This window comes from Abramis brama, assembly GCF_963993115.1.
Source record: "Abramis brama genome assembly, chromosome: 21".
NCBI classification, from domain to species: Eukaryota; Metazoa; Chordata; class Actinopteri; order Cypriniformes; family Leuciscidae; genus Abramis; species Abramis brama.
Window position 1 is genome coordinate 16738232 of NC_139983.1, and position 16901 is coordinate 16755132.

General features: G+C 36.8%; 1 protein-coding gene across 2 annotated transcripts in view; it reads right to left on the bottom strand.

The window, feature by feature from the left end:
- chrm3a (cholinergic receptor, muscarinic 3a) overlaps positions 1 to 16901 on the bottom strand; it is a 123147-nt gene that overhangs the window by 79425 nt on the left and 26821 nt on the right. For both annotated transcript variants that reach the window (XM_084096747.1, XM_084096746.1), the window contains exon 2: positions 14733 to 14854. The gene's annotated coding sequence lies outside the window, so the exon portion shown is untranslated. The remainder of the gene's footprint in view (positions 1 to 14732; positions 14855 to 16901) is intronic.

Below are 16901 nucleotides of genomic sequence, written 5' to 3' on the forward strand. Positions count from 1 at the left end.
ACATTGAGATCCATCCAAGTGGATAAAAAGATAACAGGTGCAGGTGAAAGCACCTGTGAAGATGAGGAATTTACTTCTAGAGGCAAAACGAGCTTATTCAGAGCAGATCCTCCTATTCTATGCCTCAAGAAACTTCAATTACGACACACATGCACCCACGCACCATTATCTGTCTGTCTCTCATTTTAAATGAATAATCCAACTTCGCTTCCCACCATCTGTTCCTTGAGTCGTCCATGGATAGAACATTCAAATGAGCGGTTTAAGGTTTGCTGGATGTCTCTGATGTTGCACAACGTTGACGGTCTGACCTTTCTTTCATGTCATGCAGTATGTATATATATCTGTCTTCCTTCCATGTCAGAGCCAAAAGGGTGAAAATCATTCAGTAACAGGTTTACACACAAAATGCACAAACTTTTAAAACCGGGTTTTAAAGTGCAAGTTTTTGAAAACAGTCTCCATATAAACAACAAAAACGCGAATCTCTGAAGACAATAACATCATGCACATGAATATTACGTGTTCAGTCTATAGTGTTTCATCGCCATCTAATGGCCTGGCAGCAGAATACAGGGTTTTTAGTCGTTTTCGCGAATCCGTGTGAATGAGGATCGTTTTGACAATGGTGTCTTCTGTACGCGGAAAACTCAAAGGAAAAACTTCTCCGTTTTAAGCATATCGTTGTCATGTAAACGTACCCTTTGGCTAGGCTCTTATGACTTATGCCAGTCAACAATCACCTAAAGCAATCATAAAATAAAACTAAAATTGCATCAATAAACACCACTGATTAATTTTATTCAAAAAATGTAAAAATCTGGTCTATCATGATATACAATACAGCACCATTTATCACTGATAAATGAGACTTAATCTTTGCCAGTGGCAGAATTACCGTCGGATAATCCAAGCGTTTGGAGGCATTTAGTGGCGTCAAGTAAACACAATTTTTCAGCACACTGTGCTCATGCTATTTACTCATGCAGGCCGGCAGTTCAATGTGATTATTCCCGCTCTGTTAGAAATGCATTCCTGGCATACGCTCTACGCTGCAGTTCCTGTTGAAGCCAAAAGACAGAGTGTAGCAAGCGTGACTGACATAGATAAACCAAAATTATTCCCCTCTTTCCATAATTACCCATTTCAACAGTGGTGATCATTTTTTATGGAGCTGTGGTGGTTGTGGCGGCAGCATGTGTGTGTTTGTGTGTTCCGCAATGCAATGTCTTTGGGGATAAACTTTTCCCTTGTCATGCTTAGGAGGATGCTGTGATGTGATTGGCTGAGAAGAATGCGGTTAAATAGTGAATGTGGCCTTGGGCCAGGGGGGCACAACTATGGAATTATGCATGCATTTATGTGATAAAGTTGCTTATGACTGAACCCAATCAACCAGAGAGAGTCAAATGAGTTTTCAGCTTCTCAGAAAAATCAGAATTCAGATGGCAGCTGTTTAACACGGATAGTCAGAGGAACAATGTAACATGGAGAATCACAATGAATAAAACACATTATACAGAGTATATATGATAATTAGCTACTCAAACATGCATGTTTCTAAATTAACAAATTATGAAAGTATAAAGTTGAGTTTTTAAAGGGTGTAGTTCACCCAAAAATCAAAAACACAGACAGTTTTCTACCATGTCTTCTTGTGTGTTTCTCAGTCAAATGTTGTTATTGTTAACTAAACCTATTAAAAATATGTTTTACTGAAATAAAATAAAATACACATATTCAATGAAAAACAAACTTTTTCTGCATAAAAAAAGTTAAAAGTTGAAGTACTAAAATTGCTAACACTGAAAAACTAATACGACAAAAGCACATAATAAAATTACCAAAACTAAAATTAAATGGAAAACTAATTTAAAACAATACTCTACGGTGAGTGTGTTAGTGTGACAGGCAGGTACAATACCCTGCAGCCTGTACAAGCAGGCAATTAAATCCCATCACAGACTCTCACCCATCAACGGCTCACCGGCCTCTTTCTTTTTTACTCTATTTCACTTCTCCCCTCTTCGCAATCCATCTTTCCCTCTGCATTGAACACTCAACCTCCCTCCAGTCTTCCCCTTACAGAGTGTTAATTAATCCCTGATAGAGGATGGACCAACACACACACACACAGACCTGGAGAACCCAGACAGGTGCGGGGGAGGTCTGTGTATATCAAATGAAAGCGTGCTCAGATGGCAGAGCTTCTTTTCAGATACGAAGAGCAATGCTGGGGGGGTTTTGTTCTGTGCTATCAGTAACTGGAGGCAAATGAGACCCAATTTACATCACTCTCAAATGGAGTTCTGTCCTAAAACCTTAATCCTACAGAAAACCTGATACACGTCAGTTTTATCCGTTTGAAGCATGGGGCAACTTTGCAGAAAGCTCAGACCGTATCTTAGAATGGACAGTGTACACGATAAGACACAGATGAGGAGAGACACTCGAAGAGAGGTTGAAGAAGCAGTGAAAATAACTGTTTTCAATTTTAATATATTTTAAAATGACATTTATTTCTGTGATGGCAAAGCTGCATTTTCAGTCTTCAGTGTCGCATGATCCTTCAGAAATCATTCTGATATGCTCTGTGGAGTTACGGTGTGGAGAAGCCCCAAAGAGGCGTACCACCCCCGACTGTTGTGAGCCCAGCACATGGGTGGATCAGTAGCTGCGTTTACATGGACACTTATAATCGGATTGACGGCTCAATCGGACTAAAAAACGTTCATGTAAACACCTTAATCGATCCGATTGAGCTCGATCCGAATGAAATTTTGATCGGATTGAAAGGGGTGGTTTATCCCTTTTGTAATCCGATCGAGAGAACATGTAAACACTTGATCGGATTGAAAACCGAAACTGAAAGGACTGCGCATGTGCGATGACGTTAAATAGCGTAATGATGTATGACGCGCGGAACAAGCTGTTCTTCCTGTTGAATAAAGTGTCATATTAATAAATTTCCCGTCATTCTAAAATTCTCATTTCACTCTGTGAAGTGAAGCAGGACAACGTCCCACCAGTCCTTGTTTTGGATTCTCATCCACAGACGTCTGGTTTTGGCCGCGGGGAGGGGCATTTTTACTGCGTGATCAATAAGCAGCACGGCAAAACGGTTAATACGCTCTAAATTATGACCAGAGACGAATTAATATTACATCTGCTGTTTAAAACAAATAAAGAACCAATAGATGAGAATATTTATGCACGAACAGCGGGAAACTCTGTATATTCGTGCAGTGTGCGCATGTCAAAACATCAGATCCGTGACATACTTGTGACATATAAACGCGCACATCAACCCGATTACTTTATTTATCATTCATGTAAACACCTTGTTCGGATTCATCAATCGGATTGATTTCATTCCGATTGTGTCCATGTAAACATAGCTAGTGATGGTTTGGGCTGAAATATCATGGCATTCCGTACTGTGCTTGATTGGCGCGTCACTGCCAAGCACTAGTTTCGGTGTAGTTACCGAACCATTCTGGAGGACCATATGGATATATGTGGAGGACCATCTAAATATTTTTGAGCCACTTTGGGATATTTTGGAAGAGCAAGAAGATGTGTTCCTTCACCAACATCACACAGTGACCTGGCCACTGTTCTTAGAAGAGGAATGGATCAAAATCCCTCTGGCTATCTGTCATTCCCAAGACAAATTGATACTATATTGGCCACAAAAAACATATATTTTTTTCATATATGGGTGGGAGACATATAAGCCTGAAAAAAGTTTTTATTTTTTACTTCAAATATTAGGCATAAAAAATATTGAGTTGTGTTGTACTGACTCTTGCATTTCCCACAATATATGTGGTCTTTTAGATTTTGTATTTGAAATTGGATTTATTCACCAATTTGTTGCATTCGTGCCTAAAATTGTCATATGGTGTGACAAAAGTTATTCTATATAAAATGAAAATGGGATATACTCTCCCTAAGTAACTAACTTCAACATAAATTGTTTTCATTACTATCTTAAGATTTAACATTTATTTTGTGCAGATTCATTAGATTTTGTATTGTTTTTCTAAATCATCATGCAAAGTAAGTCATCTCTCCTCAGCCTTTCCAGATATTTTAGATTAATTATGTTAAACCCGGTTATAAATCTATGAAAATGCTTGTGACTCTTGCTGATACTATTTATCTTGTGTTCCGTTGACTTTTTTATGATTTATAATTAAGAAAGTATTTTTACTGGCACAATTCTGAATGTCACACCAAATTATATAGTGTCACGCTATATGATGAACTGCACCACTCCACAATTTGTCAATGCAAAAAACTGTATTTTATTTGCATTCAACATTCAATTAATTCAATTCAGTTAACATTAATCAAAAAACATACTACCATTGTTTTAAAACTTTTTAAATTATAAGAAACTCATAAATATGAGTAAATCAAACATCATCTCACTTCAAGAACATTAAATTAAGTATAAAATTGAAAAGAAATACATTAATTGTATAGGTAATTTAATGTTCACTATTAAACATTCACTATTATCATTGAATATGTTTTGAATAGTTATTTATTTATCATTAAAAAAGGTGTATGTAATATTGTGTGACAAATATATCATATGGTGTGACTTAGAAAAACAGTCACACCATATGATACAGTGTCACACCATATGACGTTTTGTTCAGTTAAGCTAATCTCTTGGTTAACTAAAAACAGCTAGCTTATACTTAGCATGTAAATTGCCACATGGCAGGAATGATTTTTAAGAATTAATTTATTGTATAAAAGTATTTAATTTTTATGTAAATAATGTCACACCATAAGACACAAAATACTGACCACTAGTGAGCATATCAGATACAGAGCTTTTTAATTAAAAATTAAAAAGCCAGAACTCAACTCTTGACCTTGCAAACCACTCCAGAGATGGCACTGCAACTTCCTGGTTGAGTGTGGACCTCTTCATCATAATGATGTCCAAATTATTGCCCGTTCAAAATATAGATAGCAGTGTCACACCATATGACGCCCATTTTACGGACAAAATGTATTTGGCCAGAACTTGCTTTAAAATCATACACAGACATCAACACTTTCTGTGTCTGTTGAAATGGCCTAATTCTGCCTAATTATACTTAAACTGTAAATCTATCAATTATTTATACTTTGCTGATATATATTGGGCCCTATTTTAACGATCTGAAACGCAAGTGTGCGTTTGCCAGGCGGATTTGCCAGGCGCGCGCCAGGAGCGGTTCACAGCCGAGGAGAGCAACGCTCTCGTCAGGGACGTTGGGGATGGAGAAACCCACCCAAATTAACTTCGGTTAAAAAGGCGTATGATAATTTGGGTAAATGTGTAAGCTAGATGTATGCTTTTATAACAAATTGTCTATCTATATTTCTATCTATCTATCTATCTATCTATCTATCTATATATCTATATATCTATCTATCGTAATAATATATGATTTGCAAAAATGAAAACTGCTGCTTCTGTGTAGATGAGAGAATCAAAGTGTATGCGCGTTGTGCACACGCTACATTGATTATGGCCAAGCATGCGCCCTTAAAATAGCATATGAATAACATGCGCAACCCGCCACTGACTTTAAACTATTTTTTCCTGGTTAGTGGCGCAATTGTTTTCTAAACCTGCAAAATAGCATGAAGGAACGTTTGCGCCGGAACACGCCTCCTTTTTTGCGCTGAACCGCCCAGGGAGCGCAAGTTCATTCCGTAGTTTAGCGACGTGCTTTTGTGGAGGGAAAAGCGCGCTTTGCACGGTTGCAAAATAGGAATGATACATGCGTCGGTGTACAAAGTCAATTGCGCTGGGTGCAAGATAGGGCCCATTGTCATATTAGTAAGGTCACACATATCCCGGACAGTCACACCACATGACAATTTTGATGTTTAGATAAAAATTTGAAGTAGAGGTCTTTATACACCAACTACAAATATGGTATGCTGTAATAATATCTTGTCAGAGGAACAACATGAAGATATATATTTTAAAAAAATACCCATTTTTATTAGGTTATGACATCATGGACGGGTAGAATTGCATGTCATGTCTCCCACCTATATATATATATATATATATATATATATATATATATATATATATATATATATACACACACATATCGCTCTGCCCTACCTAAAAAACAACAGACAACAAAAGCAGAGCCTAACTAGTTGCTACAGAACATGACTGACTTCATTGCTTATAAATAAATTCATATTCTGCATTGTTCGCATGTCATTTCTGTTTGAGTGACACTACACTGAATGCATTTTGACAGACTGTTCTGGTCATTTAAATTTGTAAATAAGCAAATCATCTAAATCAAATGTGTACATAACACAGCCTCTCAAAAACTGATTTGGATCTAACCAATATGAGCAGAATAATCTGGCTGATTCTTTCAGTGGGTCACCAGAGGAAGATTAGAGATGTTGAAAAAGTGTCCCGTTATTTCATGCCCTAATCATGTTGTGCAAACATCTAAAAGCTGATTGAGAAAAAAACAGGAAGCTGCATACAATGTCAATGGATGTCCTTTCATCCAGACTAACCAACCACAAAATATCAACAAAATTTTGGTCTAATACCATCTAATTCTCCCCTTGCATGACAAGACAAAGCTGACATTTGGCAGGATGTGACACCATTATGGCCTCAGATACTGTTTATAAAAAGCCCTGATTTACTGTTTGAGTGCATCAAGTAAATATGTCCAACACACATCAACTGAAAAAAAGACAAAGAAACACAGTTTAAATCCAAGCCTGCAATACTCTTGACACTATACCATAATAAACTTAACTAGGTTCGCTAACAGTATAGCCTAATGGTCAAAACAGACATTTTGAATGTAATACTTTTTTTAAAGGGGTCCGTCCTATTATGCTTTTTTACATTTTCAACTGTCTTTAGTGTGTAATATTGCTGTTTAAGCATGAAAAAGGTCTGCAAAGATACAAAGCACAAAGTCCACTCCAACGGGAGTTATTCTCTATATCAGTAAGCACTGTTTCTGAACTCCCTGAAACACCTCCATTGTAGTCTTGAGTTTTCTTCTGGGAACGCACAGGTCACGATATTCCCTGTTTAAATAATTCCTGCCTAAGGCATACGCAAAAAAAAGTGGCGAAGCCTGGTTGAGTTGCATTAGTATTGTGTTGAAACTTGCAGTTATGGAAAGGAGTGAGACATAAACACACTCGAAGTGGTTGACCAATCACAGCACATTGGTCCAGCCGACCAATCAGAGCATGTTGCGCTTTTCAGAAGGAGGTGTTTCATAGAGACCAGAACTAAACAGAGCGTAACAGACAGGCTGGAAAGAGAGCTGCGACAACAATGTAAAATATGTGAAAAATTATGTTTTGAACATTCAAGCATGAAAACCTATTCTAGTATGGAATGATATTCCAGACATTATTCAAAAGGAATTGCAAATTGTATTTGCAATTGCGTTTCCAAATTGTGGACCAAATCGCGCATTACCGTTTGCATTTTCGTTTAAGCGAACGCACAGTGACTAGGGTTGCGCGATATGCTCCATTTTCATATCGTCCTATCGTCAGCCTGTGAGATCGGCGATACACGATATTATCGTGAGGGGGCGGGGCTTACTTATTTGATTATTAACTTGCTTATTTACTCATCAATTTGCTTGTTTTATTACTTCGTTTTAAATGAGAATCTTTTTTCTATTTTGCTAGCAAAGGTGGAGTGTTTATTAATAGGCTAAATCAGGTTATTTCCTGGTATAGTGAGGTAAAAAAAAAAGATCCTAATCATTCTTGTATCTGACTCGGAGTATTTCAACATGTCAGCGGGAAATTTACGGACACACATTATCCTCTCATGCCGTTACAGATCTGCAGCATTTTGACTGTTTGACGAGATGTGAACACGTTTTAATTTCTTGATTCAAGAAAGAGTCGGAGTCTGCGATATATGTCCTCCTACCAGTGCTCTCTCTGTCTGGATGCACTTCACATGCGCACCGCACTTCAATAACGCAGGTGTTTTAAATGCCAGGAGAAATCAGAGGCAAAAATCTAAAAGTCGATCGGTTATACGCCGACTTAAACTTATGACTTGACTCTGATAAAGGAAAACGGGTTAATCCGTTTACATGACCACATGCATTGTCAGTTTATTCAGCATAATCGAGTTAATAACGTGCATGTAAACGCGCTCAATCCCTGAAAACGAAAGCAGAAACGGACTGAGCTTTCGCTGCATTAACGGCGCGTTCTCTCAGAGTCGACGGTGGATAACGGTAGGCTACAGCAACTATCTTAATTTACTGGCTGAATATTTCTCTTGTGGACTTACATTATTGACAGCGAAAAAATTAGAAGAATATTTCTTGTTAAACAAGTTTGAAGTTGCTTGTGATTTTCACAGATGGCAGAGTTTCACAGATGCTTCGTGAACTAAAGACTTTTATTAGGCCTAGGCGGCGTATATCATTTTATTGATATTATTATTATAATTAATATTTTGTAATTGTATTGTTTTTAGTGTTATTCGTGTCATTAAATATTTTGTTAATGTGCTATGGAAACAAAATACTGACGAACAACGATGCCGCGTCTTCATCTAGGCTCTGTATAAAATTTATGCGTCTGTTAAAGAAGCACTCTTGACAATTTGTGAATGGATCACCTTGCAATGAAATTTCGTTGTGGGATGTAGTTTTTGTTTTGTCTGTTTTAAAAACATTTTCTTTGAGGAGTCCTCATACGCGCGTGATATGGCGCAAGTGTGGTTATGTGGTGATGTCGTTATGAATTTAGGCAAGGCAAATATAATTGTAGTTCCTAATTAATTTAATAACTATACTAGCTTCATAATAATAATAATGATTTAATACATTAATGGAAAAACGAGCCAATTATCGTATTGATATCGTCAAAGGCATCTGCCATCAGCGATATCTCTGTCTATCGTCGATACACGATACTATCGTCTATCGGCACAACCCTAACAGTGACTGCCAAATTTAAAATGGAAATGCAAAGTCCGTTTGCAACTGTGTTTCACATATCTTACGAGTCTTGACCCTGTCATATTTAAATAGCAATTTCAATTACCACGTCTGCTTTTTCACTCAGCCAAAACTCAAATGAAATCGCAATTCCCTATAGTATTTCCATTTCCGATGCCTTACACGGAAACCTGTCAATCAGTGTCAAGGGTGGGATTTTGCTATGGGGCGTGTTCGTGTTGGGACGTGACGTCACTCACAGTCGACGGTCAAGAGATGCCCTGAACAGACAGACGCTGATTTATTTTAAACAATGGAGGTAGTTGGTGAAATTGTGGAGGACTTTATGATGCTCGCGCAGCAAGTTGATGACAGTACATCCTCTACAGATGTCCTCTTACTCAGAAGCCATTTCGTTTTGGATAAGTTAAATGAGTTTGTGGCCTTGACCAACAGCAACATCAGTAATGTTGTCTACGCCAACCCCAGTGAAGTAACGTTAGCTAACAGGCTTTTTGTGAAGGACAGGACAACTAAAGGACCTGGACGTCCTTTACTGGACATACCACAAGAGATGAGTGTCGGTGCTAGGTCTCACCCCTTCAAATAAGTGCTCTCAATTTGTGAAATTCAATAAAAATGCTGTCTGTTGCTGTTAAACCTGTGGATGTGTGTGTGTGTGTGTGTGTGTGTGTGTGAGAATGTTTGTTCCACTTTACATTTGTGGTGTAGTATCAGGCTTTCATTTGTCAATTTGTTTAGATTTATGTGGGATTTAATCATTTTATTGAAAAATTATTCTCAACTGTGAAATGGGCAAAAACTTTATAGGGTGAATTATAGGGTGAATACTGGCAAAGTGGGACAGTTAAGCTTCTTAATTTCTATCTTTACATGTAAATGATTTCATTACTAAAAATCAACACTGAGCTCATCATAAGCAAGTATGTGATAAAAAAAATATAGACTCTGTGGCTATGACATCACTTCCGGGGGTGTGGCACACCATATTCAACAACCTTATAGTGAACCGTGATGGTAAAGTAAAATGACATAGCATTCTGAGGTGAATAATGTTAAAATTATAAAAATGAAAACACTCATGGTCATGGATCATTTGTAATTGTTATAGCCTATATTTTGTTATAGGATGTAATGGTGAATCAGAATTTGTAAAAATCACATTCATATGAATCCTTTTATTTTTTTTTATGTGATTTTGACACTGTCCCAGTTTGCCAATAGTGTATTGTTAAACTGGGACAGGGTATTACTAGCAAAATGGGACAGCCATTTAAGTCATTCTAATGGGGGAATTGAGTTCCCTTTTTGTATGCCCCTCATACATTTTGTTAGCTAGCTATTTCAACAAAGATTGTAAACTGATTTTAAAAAACAATGCCAATTCCAAAAAAAAAAGAAAAAAGATGGAGGGTAGCCTACAAGCTTGGATGGCTGTGACATTTGCAAAAAACCTTTCAACAAAAAGAAATTAGGCTGTGTGGAATAAAATTAGCCTATAAAAAGAAATGTTTATGAAGATTTGTATTTTTTTAATTTATATGAAATAAACTAAACCCAATATAAAATATTGTGGAGAAGGAAGGAAGGGAGGGAGGGAGGGAGGGAGGGGTGGAAAGAATCTGCTGTACCTGCACCCCTCCTTAAAAAAAGTGATTTTTATTATTTCTGTTGTTGTTTATATTGTTATTGTGTATTTAATTCATTGGGCCTACATTTGAATAACAATTTAATGGGTTTAAAGTGTCCCAGTTTGCCAATAAAGGTGTCCCAGTTTGACAGTAGCGCCTGGAAAAATGTGGTTTGGGGTCCATGTGTGTTTGAGTCATCCATCCTGTGTTTAATGTTTCTTTCTTTTTTATTCTGTATAGTAGAGTAGAGCACTTAAGCTATTTAGAATAGTATAATATGAGGGGCTAAGACATTTGGATCATAATAAAACATTATGCAGAAGGTAAATTATCAGAAAGTGTCCCACTTTACCAGTATTCACCCTACATAGGCTACTTTCAGAACAATTAAATCAAACCCAGGTTTTTTTGTGTGTTTAGACAAATAATGCAACAAAAGTCGCAAAATTCCATGACACTGAGATAAAGGGAGCAATGTTTTTTTGAATGGGGGGAAAATATCAAATGAGGTCCAAATAGAACCCAAAGACAATGACAGTAATGCAGTGGGATTTTAAGTGCATTTAAGTACATTACAGTCATTATGAAGAATTCAGCGCTGATCTAAATGCAGCTGTGTCCAGCAACAGCTTTGGTTTTGGTTTAGTTTAAAATGAATATTTCTTAAACCCTCATGTTGTCTTTGGGTTCTGTTTGGACCTCATATTTTCCCCCCATTCAAAAAAACATTGCTCCCTTATCTCACTGTAATGGAATTTTGTGACTTTTGTTACATTATTTGTCTAAACACATAAAAAAAAAACCTGGGTTTGATTTAATTGTTCTGAAAGTAGCCTATGTATAATTTTGTTTTTGTCCATTTCACAGTTGAGATTAATTTTTCAATAAAATGATTAAATCCCACATAAATCTAAACAAATTGACAAATGAAAGCCTGATACTACACCACAAATGTAAAGTGGAACAAACATTCTCACACACACACACATCCACAGGTTTACAGCAACAGACAGCATTTTTATTGAATTTCACAAATTGAGAGCACTTATTTGAAGGGGTGAGACCTAGCACCGACACTCATCTCTTGTGGTATGTCCAGTAAAGGACGTCCAGGTCCTTTAGTTGTCCTGTCCTTCACAAAAAGCCTGTTAGCTAACGTTACTTCACTGAGGTTGGCGTAGACAACATTACTGATGGTCAAGGCCACGAAATCATTTAACTTATCCAAAACGAAATGGCTTCTGAGTAAGAGGACATCTGTAGAGGATGTACTGTCATCAACTTGCTGCGCGAGCATCATAAAGTCCTCCACAATTTCATCAACTACCTCCATTGTTTAAAATAAATCGGCGTCTGTCCGTTCAGGGCATCTCTTGACCGTCGACTGTGAGTGACGTCACGTCCCAACACGAACACGCCCCATAGCAAAATCCCACCCTTGACACTGATTGACAGGTTTCCGTGTAAGGCATCGGAAATGGAAATACTATAGGGAATTGCGATTTCATTTGAGTTTTGGCTGAGTGAAAAAGCAGACGTGGTAATTGAAATTGCTATTTAAATATGACAGGGTCAAGACTCGTAAGATATGTGAAACACAGTTGCAAACGGACTTTGCATTTCCATTTTAAATTTGGCAGTCACTGTGCGTTCGCTTAAACGAAAATGCAAACGGTAATGCGCGATTTGCGTTGGGATTATGTCACATTTTATGCGTCCACAATTTGGAAACGCAATTGCAAATACAATTTGCAATTCCTTTTGAATAATGTCCGGAATATCATTCCATATTCTAGTAGACCCCCAAAACAAAATCAAAACTTAATAGGGCCCATTTAAGTACCATGGAATAGCATTTAAATACCATGGTATATGAATATGGTAATCTTTTAATGCCATGATATTTTTCACTGTACTATTTAGGTAGCACAATAGTATTATTTTATTAATGAACAATCCATGCCCATCAATACATCATAAATCTCAGCTATTTCTGTCATCCAACACACACATGTCACTCTATGTAAAGTCATGCACCTCAGAAGGTATTAATGATGGGTCGATTTTGATGTTCATGTTCAATGATTACGCGAGGAGAGATCGAAATGTTTCATTCTCCCGGTGTGACAGGACCATAATTAAGCTCCAAAGATTTCAGTGTCAAGCTGCTACAGCACACCCACGCAGAATGGCAGAGAGAGAGAGAGAGAGAGAGAGAGAGAGAGAGAGAGAGAGAGAGAGAGAGAGAGAGAGAGAGAGAGAGAGAGAGAGAGAGAGAGAGAGAGAGAGAGAGAGAGAGAGAGAGAGAGAGAGAGAGAGAGAGAGAGAGAGAGAGAGAGAGAGAGAGAGAGAGAGAGAGAGAGAGAGAGAGAGAGACCTTTCTGACTCTCAGGGGAAAAAAAAGTATACAAAAGCTGTCACTGGGGTGGGCAGTACACCTTTGTACCTTATTGAGCCCTAAAGGGTGAATATAGCTTAAAACCTACAGTGTATATTAGTACCTAAGTGGTACATATACTTTAAACAACTGGTGTCAAAGTATGAGTGCTTTTATTCAGCAGGGATGCATTAAACTGATGAAAAGGGATAGCAAAACATTTACAGTATAATGAGGTGAAAACGGTTACAAAAGATTTCAATTTCAAATAAATGCTGTTCTTTTGAACTTTCCATTCATCAAAGAATCCTGAATGTATCACGTATCATATCAAATGTATCATGGTTTCACACAAACAAGTCTTCCATTGTTGACATTTTGTTAATAACATGTGAATAAAACGTTTCTGTGCTGCTAGATAATCGTATCTCTGCTATCAAACTACAAAAATGACCGAACGGGGTGGAGTTGAACCTTTAAAGTTTGAGATGGTTTTCATCTGTTTTAGAAAGTATTTTTAGACTTTTGTTTTTTCAGAATAAAACTTGTTTTACAATCTTGAGCATGTGTTATATTTTTATTAAATGTGTTTAATTAAGCCATTGCTGCAAGTAATTTGACAGTTAACAATATTTTAGTGTACAGTTAATCACAAATGCAGTCAGCATTGTGATGACTCATGTTCCAACTGCAAATTAGGTTGTAATTGAATGTAACGTTACAATTGTATTATCCCATGATGAAAGGTAAGACGGTGAAACAACGTCACGATATCAACGTTGATTCAATTTGCAAAACCGAAGCATAATTCAACATTGGTTCAACGTCGACATACAATCTTTATTCACCCATATTGAAAGAAGAGACGGTAAAACAACGTCACGAAATCAACAATGAAACAACGTCACGACATCAACGGTGAAACAACGTCACGATTTCAACGTTGATTCGTTTTGCACAATCGAAACATAATCCAACATTGATTCGACCTTGGTCCCTTACGTTCACCGGTGAATCAACATTGAAATGACGGCTGTTTTTTGACAAGTAAATGTTCCAATCAATGATCCAGGCAGCGCCAGCGCGTTCTCGTCTCCCTCCTTCATTTTACAGTCGAATGGTGGCTAGAACGGCTCCAGGTTCAAAGGTCAATACGGAATGGATTAATCTGCGTTATTTTTTTTTTACTTATTGTCACAGCCCTGATATATATATATATATATATATTTTCAGTTTTTTTTTTTTTATGTAGCTCAATTTTTGTCCAAATGTATACGTTGTGTACAATTTACAAGTATACTTATGACAAAACAATGCATTTCTCTACATAAATATACATGGAAAGACTCACTGGGTGACTCAAAAAGAGGTTTAAAAAACATGAAGATTGAATTATTCTACAAAAAGTCTCTCTCACTGACATTTCCTTTCATCAAACTTATATGACCTTTAATGGCCTTTCCATAATAATCAGCACAAAGTGAGTTGTCTGAACTCAAACAGGCATCAGAATGAGTTATTCATTATCATTATTCCCCATCAAATTCATTGCACTAACATTTGAAAAAGCTCACATATTCTGCAATTTTATAACAGAAGAATAAACTTAAGCAAGAAAAAGTTAGCATAAAAATAAAGAAGGGAACAAAACAAAAATGCATTTCAACAGTGCTGTCACTGTGTATGTGCAATGATCTGGTCACTCACCCTGTAGAGACCGGATTGGGGCAGAGAGGTCACCTTCTGACAGGAGGATTTAGGTGTACCTCGACCTGAAGCTTCAGTTGGCATGGAGACGAAACATCATTCTGGTTCATACTGCCTCGGACCTGCGGGCACACAAACAAACATAGTCAGACCTATTTGATCCCAAGAAGAATCAAAGTCTGAAGTACCACTCTCTTATCTGTATTGAGACATTCGCATCAACAAATGAATAACTCATCTTTGATCTGTAAAAAACATTGTAATTTTAGCTGCCACTGGCTCAACACTTGACAAGAATTTAAAACTTCAACACATCTGAAATAACTTGCTCCATCCAAAGCTTAGAAACAAATATGTCACAGGCTTCTGTTGGATTTCATCTTGAAACCGCTGAAGCTACAGTAGTCGCCGAGGGCTAGTGTCTCAGAGCAGTTTGAAAGATTACCAAAACATGTTTGTTGTTCCAAAAGGCCACTAAAAGCAGCGATGTTACTCTTGAAGTCATTGTGATCCTAGTTGCAGCCATTATACAACATGACCACAAACCATTCACTGACTGTCTGATGCATACTACATGCATAAACGGCATTATCTGACAAAATTACGTTTCAATATGAATGGCTGGCTTCTACACAATTGTCAGGAGTCAGGGTGCACAATTTTATCACTTTGAAGTGTTTACAAGGTACCAGACTGATACAATGAGTGCTTCCAAGGAACTAGCACAAGATTCAGCAAAGTTTGCTTTATGATATTGAATTTTGAAAGATATTTTGAGAGTTATTTTCGAGAAACTTGGCAGTAAACTAAATATCTAAGATATTACAATTTTAGATATCCCATCCTTATTAGATTATCCTCTTTTTATCAAAATTAAATTATGCTTAAAGGATATTTTTTGCAGCTATTGTTATAATGTCAGTAGTATGTCAGAATATATAAAAATTTTACTGCATAGAAAGCCAAGTTTTATCAAAAGCACAATTTTTAATTGATTCTGTCATCAATTACTCGCTCATGTCATTCCAAACACATAAGACTATCGTTCATCTTCAAAACCAAAATGAAGATATTTTTAATAAAAATAAAAATTCACATATATTCACTTTATACACATAAATCATATTAGATTCACTGATGCCAGTGCCTTAATCTTAAACCATTCTGCATCTTTCCACCACAAAAAAAAAAAAAAAATCCATATCAATCCCTAAAACTGCTGGTCTCAAACTAGGATCTGCTAAAATCAGGGGCATAGGGATTGCTTACTATAAGCTTACTAATAATTGTATCTATTGTAATTTCTGACATTGCAGTAAAACAGCTTGTGATTGCATAAAGACCCCAAATCAGAGACCCCTAAACCTCAAATACTATGATGTGCTATGTAAATTTGTGGGCAGATTATGCAGTCAGTTAAATCAACGTTCAGCAAGCATAAATACCAGGTCGTTTTCAGAGCAGTTTACCGATCAAGCACCATTTTGGTTTAAAAAAAAGGGGATATATATTATATATAGTATACGACCCTACTGTATCTTACAACGAGATGCGATAAAGGGATGTAATATCAGGGAAATGTAATATACCATTTAGTATTAGACAAAAATTGCTCCTCATTAGGTGGTATAGGTATCATTTGTTAATCAGTATGATCAAAAGTGAAGGAATGGCTGGTGAGAATGAGTCTTTAGGAGGAGTATTCATTAAGTATGGCAGCTGCCATATCTTGGTTTCCCAAGAAGTGCTAATAAAATAAAAAAATAGAGCAAAAATTAGAGTAGAGCAAAGGTTTCCACTTTGAATTTTACAGATTTTTAAATAATTTTGTGTAGCATGGACTTCACCAATTTAGGGGATCTCTATTTCACCTTCATTGCTTGCTTTTGTAGAATCATAGGGAAAGAGCTGACTTTTTTTGTTATTTTTTAGATTAATTCATGCTGTATATTAGCAGCTGCTTATCTGCCAGGTTATTTCTAAAGCTATGTGATTATTTTTTATTTAGATATTTAAAGGGCACCTATTATGTAAAATTCACTTTTACATGGTGTTTGAACATAAATGTGAGTTTGCAGTGTGTGTACACAACCACCCTATAATGATACAAATCCACCAAGTGCTTTTTTTTTTAATCCCCATAAATCAAAACCACGGTCTCAGAACAAG